This window comes from Triturus cristatus, chromosome 1_1 (assembly GCF_964204655.1).
Source record: "Triturus cristatus chromosome 1_1, aTriCri1.1, whole genome shotgun sequence".
In the NCBI taxonomy this organism is placed as follows: Eukaryota; Metazoa; Chordata; class Amphibia; order Caudata; family Salamandridae; genus Triturus; species Triturus cristatus.
The window spans coordinates 562,595,670-562,610,571 of NC_140579.1; the positions used below are offsets into that span (position 1 = coordinate 562,595,670).

At 51.4% G+C, this 14,902-nt stretch overlaps 1 protein-coding gene and 1 long non-coding RNA gene across 3 annotated transcripts in view; one reads left to right on the top strand and one right to left on the bottom strand.

Annotated features, from left to right (window-relative positions):
- LOC146870631 (uncharacterized) overlaps positions 1-5,385 on the bottom strand; it is a 33,994-nt gene extending 28,609 nt beyond the window's left edge. The window contains exon 1 of the long non-coding RNA XR_014959423.1: positions 5,197-5,385. This is a non-coding gene — a long non-coding RNA (uncharacterized LOC146870631). The remainder of the gene's footprint in view (positions 1-5,196) is intronic.
- NAV1 (neuron navigator 1) overlaps positions 1-14,902 on the top strand; it is a 2,160,095-nt gene that overhangs the window by 103,978 nt on the left and 2,041,215 nt on the right. The gene's annotated exons all lie outside the window — the stretch shown is intronic.

The window sequence follows — 14,902 nt, forward strand, 5'->3', positions numbered from 1 at the left end:
AGATGAGAAGAGGAGACAGCACCGTGCAGGAGAACAAGAAACAGCAGCAGGAGAAAGGAGAAGAGACCATCGAGTAGAGGGCCAGCAGACTGCCTAAGGCAGATTGCCTCATGGGTCACAGCGAAGTAGAGTCCTTAGGGGTTGAGACTGGGGGTCAGCACAGGGTCTGGTGCCAGGATACAGGTCAAGGGACTAGAGTACGAGGCCACCGGGAGATAATGTCAGGACACAGCCCAAGGGATTTAGCTATAGAGAGCCCAAAAGATGAAAGTCAGAGACAGCGCTATGCCTTAAGGTGGTAGGCTGAGCAAGAGGTGCGAGTGGGGGAGGGGGGACAGCCCTAGAATGAGAGATGGAGCAATGAGGTGTGACGACAGCAGGAGCGAAAAAAAATATATTGAGGGCGAAAAACAGTCCTGAGGATGGCACTTGGAGAGAAATCCCATGTGATGAGAGAGGCAGGTTTAGCCCCTCACAGACGAGGGGAAAAGACGTAAAACAGCCTAGAAGATAAATGTATGAGAGACAAACTAGGCGAGAATGAGGGACAGAATATGGCAAGAGTGAAGCGAAGCATAATTATATAGTACATTTTCACAACTAATGATTATCTCATGACTTTGACGAAATCCTTCTTTAATTCCAGTACAATGAAAACAAATCGATCGTGGTTCATAGCGTGACGACAGTATTCGAAAATGCCCTCGCAAGACCCGGGCCGTCTCTATAATGACCGTGAGGAATGCACCAAGGCGTGTCTAGATACTGTGGTGTATGTCTCAGTCCTGGCCACACAGTGGCACGCTTCCCTGTGATGTGAACGAAGGCCGCGCCAGAGCTCGGAGCAGAGTTGCTGCAGAGGAATGCTGCAGTCTCAGTGAGTGGAATCCGATTGACAGTCAGCTCAGCATGTAAATCTGTAATATGTGCGAAGGTTAAAAAGGAATGGCGTTTGTCTCCTTGCTGTGCACAGCCATAACATTAAGACTGAGATGCAGCACCTGGTCTGGGCGCAGGCCTACATTGTGCAATCCCACAGGGAGGTAAGCTGTACCTCGGCACACAACCTCTGGTGTAGTGAGTACTACAGTAAAGGAGTGAGGTGCACCGACTTCTCAGCTTGGGTTACGGGGTTCCATTCTGAAACTACAGGAAGTTCTGTTCGCCATGATGGGGAGGTGTTTTAGCCGAGCTAGCTTGGTATTATTTACTGGTATATGAGGTCCATTTGCAGAACTGCCCGGACCGGCTTTGTGTGGGTAGGACTGCCGCCACCCTTGACCTCTTGGAACCAACACTATACTTTAGTGTCTACACCAGCCGGTACTGATGCCATACTTCCTTGACCCCAACAGGGTTGTGTGTTTTTCTTATTACAGGTACCACACTTTTCTTGGGTGCTGTAAGGGTGGTCACTTATCTACTTTATTTAATTATTGACCACCACCATTAAAGTGTAGGTAGATCCCTCTGGTCCTGATGAATTGCCATCTAATTGATTTTGAGCAAGAAACATGTTGACCTACTGACAAACACATAGACTTCACATCTTTAGAGTGGAGATACGCGCTTTGTCTTATTAGTTTTAATTAGGGTAGGGGCCACGTTCATTAAAATTTCTTGAGTGGACCTTCTCCCCTATTTTACTCTTTTTTTCCTACACATCACTATCACCTACACTGTCTTAGGGCCCTCACACGCACTTCACCCAATGGCATATGGAATAAAGATCTCCGCCAGGAAGGCCCCTTCTCGGGTGCCGATCGGGGATTGCAGCGCCGCCCCGATAAGGAGCAGACCCGATGATGAAGCAAGACACCTAGCTGGCTGGGTGTGTGAGGGCCTTTTTCCAAGAGGAGAAGTCCCTTCTCCCAAACCTGTGTGACTAACCTTCGCATTGAAACACCTTTCCACCTGCATATTTATATGAGGAACTGCATACCATTTTTGTATTTAGGTTAACTAACGAATATGTATGCTGGACCTGGATAAATAACAGTCCGTTCATCCCTCCCTTTGTATTTCTGTCCATTGGCAGAGCCGTGTTGGCCTCAGTTGTGCAATAGCAGTGGGTGAGGCTTGCTATACAGAGGGGCAATCACTGGTAAAGCGGGTGGTGTGCGGGTTCTAGAGCAGCGCTGGGGGTCCACCTCTACCCGGGTTCACTGGCAGAGAGCTGCATACGGGTCCTGCTCGTCAATAGCGGCCTGGGCTGCTCGTCTCCACTGGGGTGCCCCGGAAATGCATTGCCGTGCAAGAAAATCTTGGGATGAGGCAATTTAAGGAGGGCTTATATTGGCTGCTGTTTGTGTGAGCCCCAGTCCTGGCAAAGTAGGAGACGCTTTTCTCCAAGACTCCGCTGCATATGTTCAGTTGATGCGAGTGACAGTTCTGTAAAAGCAGAGTGTGATTCAGGGCTAGAGACTGAAGTACGTTGCTGGAATGAATCAACCAGCCTTTGCAAAAACACGAGGCTGCCGTAGCTTTAGTTAAAAATCCACAACTTCTGTAAAAAGTGTTTGTTGTCCTTGAATTACTACAGCAGAGGTCATTCCAAGCCTCAGATGCAGATGAAAGCGTCGGCTTAGCCTCGCTGGTCTCTGCCGCGCTCTACATGGTCCGTGACTGGCTACCCTCCCCTCCCAGCTTTCCACACCACCTTGAAGGATTGACATAGGCAAGTTGTCTTTGGAAGGCGGGGGGTCAGGGACCCCCCGGCGGTATTTATTATACAAAACAATAGAGGATGAATATCAACATTACATAAATTATGTTAAGAAAACGCAAAATTCATGACATTAGATTTACAGTATTGAAGACAAATATCAAAGGCTAAACTTAACAAACGTCTAATACAGCGTGTTTCCTATCTGAATCTAACATCCTGCCTGAATTTTGCATTCTAACATTTCTGGCCGGACGGCAAGGTCGCTAACCGGTGTCAAGTCCTACTAACCACGCCCTTACTCACAGGTGCGCATGCGCGACAGGGGACCGCCTACCCCGTCGGCATCGTGAACTCCATTTAACCAACAAGGAGGGCCCTTACACTCTGCGTCATTTGCTGACGATATGATGTATGTGCGGGGTGGCTACCAGCCTAAGGAAAGTGTGACTCCCTCCCCCGCATTTTTAGCAGCTAGCGGATATTCCTGCCCCTGAAGTTCTAGGAGGGACCAGTGGCCCCTCCCCCTAGGCCGCCCCCTCCGTGGATGGTGACGCCCCCCCTAGGACCTTAAATTGCTGCTCACCGATCTTGACCTTACCGCCTGACCAACCCTAATAAATACGACGACGAACCTAGGGAAAAAACGAAAAAGAACTCGCTAAAGCACAACTACACTCAGCTAAAACCAGACCATAGTAATACAAAGCATGCTGTACTAATGGGAAAAAGGCCTAAGTACACACAATATTACCCTTTTAATGACAACATAATCACAGCTATATAACGGGAAAAAGGCCTAAGTACACACAACATCCATACTTGATCACAACCAATCTTAGCTCAAAAACGGGAAAAAAGGCCTAAGTCAAACTTACATAGTACCCCTGACTAGCATTGTTCAGTAGCTTGTTTTTTAGGGCTGGTGGGTGGGGAAAATTAACACGCCCCGAGCGTGGGGCACACGGGGGATGCGGGGAGCGAGCCAGGGCAAGAGGGCGCCCAGCTCGCTCCCTGGGCTTTTTAAGGTGCAGCTGCACCAGGGGTCGCCGGCCCAGCCGGCCCGCCCCCCGACCGACCCGCCCCCCTGCCCCGGAAACTGTAAAGCTGCCTCCGGGTCACGGGGGAGGCATCAGCCTATCGGAGGTGGGGGCGCGCCGCGCGCGTCATCAACCCGAGACGCACCCCCATCACCGAGAGGCCGGGGGAGGGGGGGTGCCGCACCGCCATGTGGGCGGGACGGCCGAGCGGCCCCCCCTTTACACATGGTCCGTGACTGGCTACCCTCCCCTCCCAGCTTTCCACACCACCTTGAAGGATTGACATAGGCAAGTTGTCTTTGGAAGGCAGGGGGTCAGGGACCCCCCGGCCGTATTTATTATACAAAACAATAAAGGATGAATATCAACATTACATCAATTATGTTAAGAAAACGCAAAATTCATGACATTAGATTTACAGTATTGAAGACAAATATCAAAGGCTAACCTTAACAAACGTCTAATACAGCGTGTTTCCTATCTGAATCTAACATCCTGCCTGAATTTTGCATTCTAACATTTCTGGCCGGACGGCAAGGTCGCTAACCGGTGTCAAGTCCTACTAACCACGCCCTTACTCACAGGTGCGCATGCGCGACAGGGGACCGCCTACCCCGTCAGCATCGTGAACTCCATTTAACCAACAAGGAGGGCCCTTACACTCTACGTCATTTGCTGACGTCATGATGTATGTGCGGGGTGGCTACCAGCCTAAGGAAAGCGTGACTCCCTCCCCCGCATTTTTAGCAGCTAGCGGATATTCCTGCCCCTGAAGTTCTAGGAGGGACCAGTGGCCCCTCCCCCTGGGCCGCCCCATCCGTGGATGGTGACGCCCCCCCAGGACCTTAAATTGCTGCTCACTGATCTTGACCTTACCGCCACAGGCCAGCATTGTTTCCCGACGATCTGGCCACCCCACAACTCCTGCCTGCAGGTCATCCCTACCTCACAAATCCCTTCAACCAAGCTAGGATATTATCACACCAAAATGTATTCCCTGCCTCAGTCAAATGGACCCCATCCTGTAAGTACAATTCATCTCCCCAAATAGTCCCATGTGGGATGGTCTGTAAGTGCGTGGTTCGGAAAAGTTTTTCTAACTTGGTATTGATCCTCTTTACCGAGTGATTCAATGCCCTGACGGAATCATCCCTACGCCACTGCAGCCGCGGTATCAGCTGGGACCATACTACAGTGCAGTCAGGGCAAACCCTCTTTACCCAACCCGCTGCTGAGATGATCTCTTCCAGGAGGACCCTCCTACCCAGTCTAGCAAGATCATTCCCCCCCAGATGAAGAATCACCACCACCGGTGGTGCTGCATGTTGGGCGACCAACTCTGCAAAGAATCCCCGAAACTGACTGAGGCAGAGACCCCCCCTCCCAAAGAAGGAGATGGACAAACCTTTGTGCTCTAGCTCCCTTCCACCCTTGCCTGTAAAAAAGACATGATTAGCATATGAATGACCAACAATCCAAACCCTGCCTCACCGCGTCCTGTGTTCCTGACTGTTCATGCCGCGATGATTCGCCGATAAATCTTGATGATGACCCAAAACGAGTTCTCCGCCTGCGTCACAGAGCGAAGAAGCTGCAAAACCAGAAAAAACAACCCAACGTCAGAAAGCTCTAGGTACTTTACAACATGTGTACCCACACATACCGTTTGTAGCAATTGGAACTGGGTGACCATCTCCCAATTCTTTTAACACTATTCACATGCAGACCCCTTGTGATTGCCTCAGTGGCTGCGCCTATCCTAAAGGAGTGTGTGCCAAATTCCTTCGGGTCAAGGCCCACTCTGGTAATAGTCAACTCCATGACTCTTCTGAACTGGTATTTGGTTAAAGGGGTGCTGTCAGCGTGTAATAAGAGCGACCCACACAACAAACCACCTCTCTGCCTGATGAAAGTCTCCACATGGTGTACCGGGCAGCAAGGATTGGCCCTAGCCCTGTGCAGTACCACAGTCTCCCCCCGCGCCTCCTGATCAGTTTTCGATCTCAAAATTGTCACCCACAATATGTCTCAATGTATTGTTGTGTTCAGGAATTGGATACCCCCCTGCCTATCTGCCTTGGAGGCTGCAACCAACTCGCTCAGCCTCAAAGCTCCATAAAAGGCTAATGTGAAAGCTGCTTTAAACAATTGTATCTCCCAGTCTGAACTACAGACGTCATGTAATGCAGGCAATAATGCCGTCAGCCTCCCCAAGCCTATTGGTTTCCTAATGTCAGTCGTGCTGCCCTGCAAGCGGCGCCAACCCCTCAAACCCTTCTGCACCACAAAGCTGTTAGTGGGGTCTTTTACTCCCTTTGCCTGTGCGTAGAAGGAGACAGCTGCCCTATGCCTGTTAGCTATTGCCACTGAGCGACCCTCCTGATGCAATTTACCCAGATAGTCTGTAAAACTGTTCTCTAGAGCCCATTTAGATTCCCAGTCTCGCCCCAAGAAAGTGCAATATGAACCAAACGCCCCTTCATACGCTGTCCTTGTCTTGGGGGCTAAGCTAGCAGCCACGAGGTCCTGCAATTTGGGGCACCAATCTGCCAGAGCGCTGACGGGAAGTGTGTCGGTGTTGGCTCTGCTGATGGAAGATGTTCCCTGAATACCTGCATTTTTTGGCGAGAGAGTGCATCAGCTGCATTATTAAGGACACCTGGTACATGTTTTGCCCTGAATATAACATTCAATTTCAAGCATCTCAACACAATTTCCTTCAAGAGGCGGAGTATGAACCTACAGCGTGCCGCTTGCTGATTGATACACTCCACCACCGTCATGTTGTCTGACCAGAATATCACTGATTTGTTACGCAGAAGTTCTGGCCATACCATTAATGCAACCCATATGGGGAACAGCTCCAGAAAACCAATGGTGGTTGTCAACTCACTGTACACCCATTTGTCCGGCCACCTGTGGGTGACCCACTTGTTTCCAAGGATGGCACCAAACCCAACACACCCAGCAGCGTCAGTCCATAAACCTAACTCTGCTGAAGTAGTGGGGGGGCCGGACCACACAACCCTGCCGTTGAAGTCCTCCAGGAATGCCATCCATATCTGCATGTCCTGGCGTACCTCAAGCGACAGTCTAGTGCGGTGGTGTTTTTCTCGCAGACCCTTCATAGCCTGCGCAATTGAGCGAGAAAAGGGGTGAGCCATTGGTATCACCCTCAACGCGAAATTCAACTGGCCCACTGTTTCCTGAAGCTGTTGTAAAGAGACCTTCTCTTTGGCCAGGCACGCGCGTAGTGCCGCCTTGAATTTTGACACCTTCTCCTTTGGGAGCCTGAAACAACCCTCCACAGAGTCTATTTCAATGCCCAGAAATTCTAAGCAAGTAGCTGGCCCCACTATCTTCCCCGGCGCAAGCGGGACCCCAAGAGCCCGCATGAGCACGCAAAATTCCTGCAATGCACGCGCACACTCCTGAGACCCAGCCGCGCCCAGGAAGAGAAAGTCATCCAAGTAGTGCATGACCTGCTGATGCCCGGTTGCCTGCCTCATTACCCATTCCAAGAAGGAACTGAATGTCTCGAAATAGGCACACGAGATCGAACAACCCATGGGCATGCATTTGTCCATGTAATACTTCCCATCAAACTTGAACCCCAAAAGTTGGTGATCCCCCTGATGTACAGGGAGAAGACGAAATGCAGACTCTATGTCAGACTTGGCCATCAATGCCCCTGAACCCAGGCCCCTAAGCAACACCACCGCTTGGTCAAAAGAGGCATATTTTACACTGCAGACATTCTCATCTATGGCATCATTCAAGGATGCCCCCCTTGGGGCTGAGAGATTATGAATGAGTCTATATTCGCCTTTCTCTTTTTTAGGGACAACACCAAGTGGGGAACAAACAAAGTTGGGCAGTGGCACCTCATCAAATGGTCCTGCTATCCTACCCAGGCGTAATTCTTTTTCAATTTTTGCAGCCACTACCCCGGGGTTATACTTTACAGACAGTTGGTCCCTGCACTCAGTCTTACCTGTGTACCCTCCTGCCGGTATCCTGAAACCCCAAGAAAATCCCTCCTGAAGTAATTTAGCCGCTGCGTGATCTGGGTATCTGCTCAGCCAGGGAATCATTGCCATGACATCAATGGGAGTGTGTGACACTAAACCCTCTTCCTGTCTATTCCGGTTTCCTTCTCCCCCTGGCGCCCTGGTTGCCACCCTTAAATCTGCAGGCAGTCTCGGGGTGTGAGGGGTGCCCACACAAGGAACAGGCGTGTTTGAACTTACATGTGCCCGCTGCCCTAGTGCAGGACCGTTTGTTGAAATCCCAACATACGCCCTTTTTATCTCCCCAACCCTTACCCCATCCTGGTACCTCACTTCCTTGCGCATGCCGAAAGGGCTGTTGCGGCTTGGCCGGGTATATTTTCTGTGCACCAGTCGCCCCCATCGCTGCTGCCCCCCCAGATATCTGATTGTACCATGACAAGGAATCCACCACATCCCATTCTAAAGAGGGATTGAATTCTTTAGCTTTCCTGAATGAAATGTCATATTCATTCCACCCATTCTCCACTTGTGTCTCGCTCCACATGGCAATCCTGCTCTGGTAGCAGGCCATTTTAGCTTGTAAATTGGGCGACCTTTCAGCTGTAATGGCACTAAACACGGAAAAGGCCCTCATCCAGTTAACAAATATCTCCTCAACTCTGAACTTAACTAACTCTGTTCTCCATTCACTGGGCAACATCCATTCCTTTTGTGACTTGGCACATTCAAGTTCCCTATTATCGAGCAGCAAGGAGAATATGTTGATATATTTGCCCGCCCAGATCATCTCTTTCACAGCCTGAGACACATGCTGCACCAAATTCTCCTTCCTTGAGGGCATAGCACCATCCTTAAGTAATGGCAAAGCCACCTCCTTACCCTTGTCAATGCCTTGCGACGTAGCACCATCCTTCTTTGCCGTCTGCTCGCTGGGGGAACCTGTTAGGGGAGTAATTGGTGCCAATGGTGCCCCCCCCCCGCCCTGGCCAACTTAATCATCTCAACCAGTTTCAAGGGTTCTGCTGAATGATCTTGAGAGGATGGCAACACCCCCCCCTAACTGTAACCAGGGTAAAACGGCGGCTATCTGGGATGCCAATTCCACCGGGACAACATCATTCGGGGGGGTTGGGACCCCGACAGGGGCAATGTTCATGGGGATGGCAGGGACAATGCCCCCGAGTGGGGCAACTGGCAATGCTGGCGTAAGAGGAGCTGGCCCCGCCGGTGCCATTGGGGGCATCACGGGAGCATCCTTAGGCACTCCCCCTGGCATTCCCTCCCCCTCTGTATTCTTGGGCGTTGTGCTTGCAGTTTTCTTGGACTTGCCCCTCTTAGGAGGGGTGACAAAATCACCTCTAGGCTGTGGTGGGTTGACTATCCGTCTTGGCCTGCCTTGTGGACCAGGAGGCCCGTCCAACCTCTGATTAATTTCTGCCACACTTCTACCTAACTCATCCACCTTACCCAAGCGCCTATCAATCGCCGTCATCCTGCGCATCATCGCCTGCATCATTTGCTCCATGCGGGCACTCTTATTAACTCGTGCCCCCGGCATATTCCACAATACGCAATGCAATTTAATCCTAGCCGAACACAGGCAATTGTACCTTCTTTCAGATGGAGGATGTGAAGATGGCCGTAAGCACCATGCAACTGTGACCGCAAACACACCAAGCTAGTCTTAGCGTGTGGGCGAGCGCCAACCCCTCGTAGGAAGGTCTCAAGCCCTGCGGCCCCCCAGAAGCAATGAAGTGCAGGCCCGCCTCACTCCCCTTACCACCGATGACCCGTGTGTCCTCAGCCCGTTGCTGTGTTCTGCGCCCGTGATCAGTTGTCTGCCACCGGAAAGAAGCACCAGAGTCAAGCTTCCTACGAGAAAACAAATATTAATAGCCTGGAAAACACTTTGTGGAATCAATCCCAGTGCCTGGAATAAACTTGCAGCAACCAGAAACCCTTATCCTGACCCACAATTCGCACCAATCTCATTAAATTCCTTCAAAAACCGTATTTAAACTGTTTAACACAAGCCCTTTCTATTTGGTCTCCCCTCCAGTAGCTGCCCTGCTGAGTCCTGCTTCGCCCCCACCCTGGGAAAATTAAATGAGCAATGATCGGGAGAAATCAATCAAAACCGGCTTCAAACAATTAAAAAATAGAGCATTTCCTATTTGGTCTCCCCTCCAGTGGCTGCCCTGCTGGATCCTGCTTCGCCCCCCACCAGGGAAAATCAACCTGGCCCAACCCGTGAAACAGACCAAACCCTGAACCAGGCGGGCCGTCGATCACCCTGCAGCCTATCTCGCCGCTCGACCGGCACCAGCTACCCCTCCCCACCTTACCGATCTGCTTGGAAGCACTCGACGCTCTCCCGGTCACACCCACGAAGGCGGGGAGACACCTGATGGCACAGACACACGCTGCCAAGATCTTCGCTCTGCACGCTATGCCCTCGTAGCTGATGGCGGCGCTCCGTGAAGATAATCCGGCGATCTATCGGGAACAGATGAGAAAGATCCAAAAAACCTCCCGAGGGAATGATGAGCCCGACGCGACCTCCGTGTCCGATGCACAGGGATCTCCCTCGTCGATTTCCCACAATGCAGCCTCTGCTCTCCCCCGCTCGTTTCACGAGTCCGCCGATCGCCAAACCTGCAGAGGAAATAAGAAAGAAAATTAACACGCCCTGAGCGTGGGGCACAAGGGGGATGTGGGGAGCGAGCCAGGGGCAAGAGGGCGCCCAGCTCGCTCCCCGGGCCTTTTAAGGTGCAGCTGCACCAGGGGTCGCCGGCCCAGCCGGCCCGCCCCCCGACCAACCCGCCCCCCTGCCCCGGAAGCTGTAAAGCTGCCTCCGGGTCACGGGGGAGGCATCAGCCTATCGAAGGTGGGGGCGTGCCGCGCCCGTCATCGACCCGCGACGCACCCCCATCACCGAGAGGCCGGGGGAGGGGGGGGCGCCGAGCCGCACCACCATGTGGGCGGGAGGGCCGAGCGGCCCCCCCTTTACACTCTCTGCCGCGCTGTACTCGGCACGGCGCAGACTGTCTGACAATTAATTAGGATAATTACCTACTATATGATAATCTCAACCCTCCCACGTTACTAAGGATTGTCGAGCAGACTGGATCAAATTTCACTGTCTCCTTTCTTATTCAAAACACGCTCACTTTTTTTGTATCTGATGCTAAACGTAATGGCTTTTCCCCAAAAAAATGTCAACTGAGAAGAGAAACGAGGAAAGAAACAGACAACATAGTAAAATAACCTTTGGCCTTTGCAGTGTCTGAAAGCTCCATAGTTGTAGCCCCTACCAAACTCAAACATGTACATAATAGTTTTAGTCGGAAACCTCCCTCAGGTAAGGAACACTAGCATGCAATTTCGGCAGCAACTTCCTAAACACCGAAATAAACACCTCAAAGAAGACATTGCTGCATACTGTAATAGTGAAGAGCCTAAAAGAGACATACCGTTCAACTTTTTAAAAAACCGTAGAGATAGGAAGTGTAATTTTACTTTATGACATGTAGAAAGAGACCTGACAAAGATCAGATCCATGGTGAAATCCCCAAATTGAGTATTTTCTTAGTATTACCCCTTTAGGATTTATTTTGTAGTTCACTGGAACCTTGCGTTATTCGTTGCTCTGTCTGCGAGCGTCTGGTTTTCTGTTGCCCACTGGTCTAATGAGGCTTTTAAGATGTCCACACCCTACTTGGCAACATAGTGCTCTGGCCTGTTGACTTGTGGGAGAGTGCAGTTGTAGAAGGAATTCAAATTACAGAATAAGACATGACGTTGCGGAAGTATGAGTCAATATTTAAATGTGATTGTTGTCATTTAAAGAGAGAGAGCCCTGGATTTGAAAATCAAGGCCCTGATACGCAACAGCCTTAGATATTAGCTCATCTACTGATACCCAGGTTCCTCTCCAAGGATAATGTTTGTTTCATTGGCCAAATAGGTCAAGAAAGACAACAGCTTGAGGACTACATGCTCTGCAGCTAACGCTTAGTTAGCAATGGTGGTTGCAGGTGGAGGGCTCCTGCACTAATTTTCTGGGGACTGAGCCTTGTTTTGTATTATCAGACTTCGAACTGGAGTAAGAAGGAGTTTGGCTGGAAAGGGAGAAGGAAAGATGAAACGAAATATAGGAAAGCTGCAACAAAGGGAGAAAGCAGGTATGAAAAAGAACTTGTATGAATGAGACAAATAAGCTTGAGGTATAGGGGGGTGGAAGAGAGAGGCATGAGGTGGATTCAATACTAAGCAGCCCTGTTATCTGTCAATCTTAGCATTCAGCAGTATAGGTGGTGAGCTCCTGAAAACTTTGGGCTGGGGCATGGCCAAGATGGCGGGCTGCTGAGGAGTGTTTCTCTGTCTCTCCGTCTGAGGCCCTGGACCCACTCACCACAAAGCACCTGGAAGCTAGCATGGGGGAGTGAGCTGAGCAGCAGTGGTCCTGGCGCACCCTGGAGTGCGTCTAGGAGAGGCCCCGAGACCTGACGGTGCAAGGATGAGCGAATGGTGGCGCGATCGGGCCTGACGCTGCTGTGGAGCGTTCCTGACTCCGGAGGAATGTGCTGGGAGTGCAGTGGTGCGGTTCAGAGCCTACGTGACGGGACTGTGCCCCGAGACGCACTGTCGCCCAAAGGGGAGTGCTGGGAGCCATGGGCCCGGACGCTCCTGTGCCGGGCTGCGGAAACTGAGAGGGGTTCGGAGTGGCCGGAACTGCATAGTTTTTTTTTGTGCAGATTTAATATAGCTCAAACTCAACCCAAAGGTATTGGAGTGTTTTACATGAGCACCGGTTACGTTACACATTCAGGTACGGGGAGATTAATTGATTTGCCCAGAATCACAGGATGTGGACACGACCCCGAGGCTCGAACCCTGGTTTCCAGCACCAAAGTCGGCAGTCTAGCCGATGGACCACATCCTTTCCCCTAGTGGAATGGAGCGCACCCAGTCTGGGCTGCTAGGCGTACCTGGGGCTCCCGCCGCTGGTTCTGAATATTGTGGGTTATGCCAGGACACGTGGCTATCCATGGAGGCCCCGCCTCCTCCTAAATCTACCAGGCTCGAGACTGGCTCGAGACTGGGCCACGCCCGGCTGTCACGAGGCCTGCAATGCGGGTGAAGCACCAGCTTAATACACCTCTCGATGCCGTGGAGTGCTCCAGACAAACTGATGTCATTGCTGTCCAGCAGTTGGATGCCACAGCGGGAGCTGCTGCCTACGACTCCTTTTGGAAGCCAGATAAGAGCCCTCATTTTGCCACCATACAGCGCTCCTCGAGACTTCCTGCTCCCGCCCGCCATACACTGTTGGGTGCGGGCTGGAGATTGGGAGTACCTCTATTGGAATATGGGCCTGGGGAAGCGCTGATGCTGGAGTCTGCTTTGCGTGAGACCCCTGAGGCACTTGGATTCTGCAATATAGACGCTCACCCCCGAACCTGGCACTATGCCACTACAACAGGAGCAGGGATTTCACAGCTCAAAGCATTCCCCCCTTGACGACCTGCACCTGCTTCGGTGAGCACCGCCCTCATCTTCTGCTGTGGGGGCTCTGCTGGATATATAGAATGCAGTGGATAGTGGACCCCTGGGCCTGGTCACTAGCGAGATCCTCCCCCCACCCAAGGACCTGGATATAGGGCCCTATTCTTAGACATATAAAGACCTCTACATCACCTCTGCCAATCTGACTGTGTGGCCTCCAGCATAATGGCTACAGGGAAGGGGAAGAAGGACCGGTCTGTGAAGGACATGTTGCTAATGACCCCTGTCTGTCTGGCACGGTGGACATGGCTTAGCAGGACGAGCCAGAGGCCCTGTTTAATCTCTCCTTCATCGAGCCCCTTTTTACATCCTTATGGGAAGACCTCAAATCCATGAAAAAGAAGCAGTCGGCTGATCTCCGGGAAGTCTGTTGAGATATAGATGCCCTTGGAGACAGGGTATCTACGCTGGAGGATCATGGGGTGGACTGGGAGGAGGAGATGGAACAACTCCAGCAGGAAGCCCTTCACCTCTATAACCAGCACCCGGACCTGCAGGCCCACACGGAGTACTTGGAGAACTGGTCTCGCGACAACAATAGCCGTATTAGTGGCATTCCATCTGGAGCAAAGGGCACTGACATTGCTACATTCGTGGCCGACGTCTTTCGTACAATCCTTGATGAGCTGGCAGAATTTGAGATCAAACTAGATCGCACTCATCAAGTGGGCCGCAGAAGACCCCCTCGTGCATGCCCTGTGGACATACTGACATGCGTTCATGAATTCCCACTGAAAGAACGCATCCTCCGGATGGCACGAGGCAAGCAGCTGCTGCAATTCCAGGGCCATTCTGTCGGCCATGCCGACTCTGTACCAAGACCTGGCTGCATCTACTCTTTTGAAGTGCAAGGCCTTCCGTACGGTCACTACTCACCTCTGATCCATTGGGGTGCCTTACTCGTGGGGGCACCCATTTCAACTGATCTTCTGGTTTCAGGGGGAACTTTGTCAACTCAGGTCCTTGGAGGAGGCATGCAAGCTCCTGGACATCAAGGTGGACTCTCCAGATGGCTCTCAGTCAACGCAGGGAGATGGTGGATGCCGCAGTGCTTACAAGTGAAGTACTGTCAAGTGGTCACCCTCTGGGATTTGCCCTGAGATGGAGGTCAGGGAGCGTTGGGCGGTCCTGGAGTCACTAACCAATGATGCTGCAGACTCACCATCGAAGTGAAGCTTGCTATGTCTGCTTATTTCTATCTTATCTTCGCTCTTTCTCCTTTCCCCTCTCCTCTTATATGTTGGGGGGGGTGGGCCTGGGCTCGGGAGGGGTTGGAGGTACTGGCCTCTATAACCGTCCTTACGTCTCTCTACCTATAGGGCATTCCGCCCTGGACTTTGATACTGTTTGTAATGTTTTTGAATTTGTTTGTTTATTTTGCAAGGGGTTGTTTAATTTCCTTCTTCTCCCGAGACCTCCACTCTCTTAATCTTACACAAGTGAGCCTTGCCCTAGAGGTCCCTTCTATGAGGAACCCCCGCCAGAAGAAATGCCCCCAACTCACTGTTTTATATGCAGGCAACCGTTTTATCATATCCCAAACCTATCCAAATGACAACAGAACTTAAGATTATCTCCCTCAACGAGAAAGGCCTAAACAACCCCACTAAAAGGCG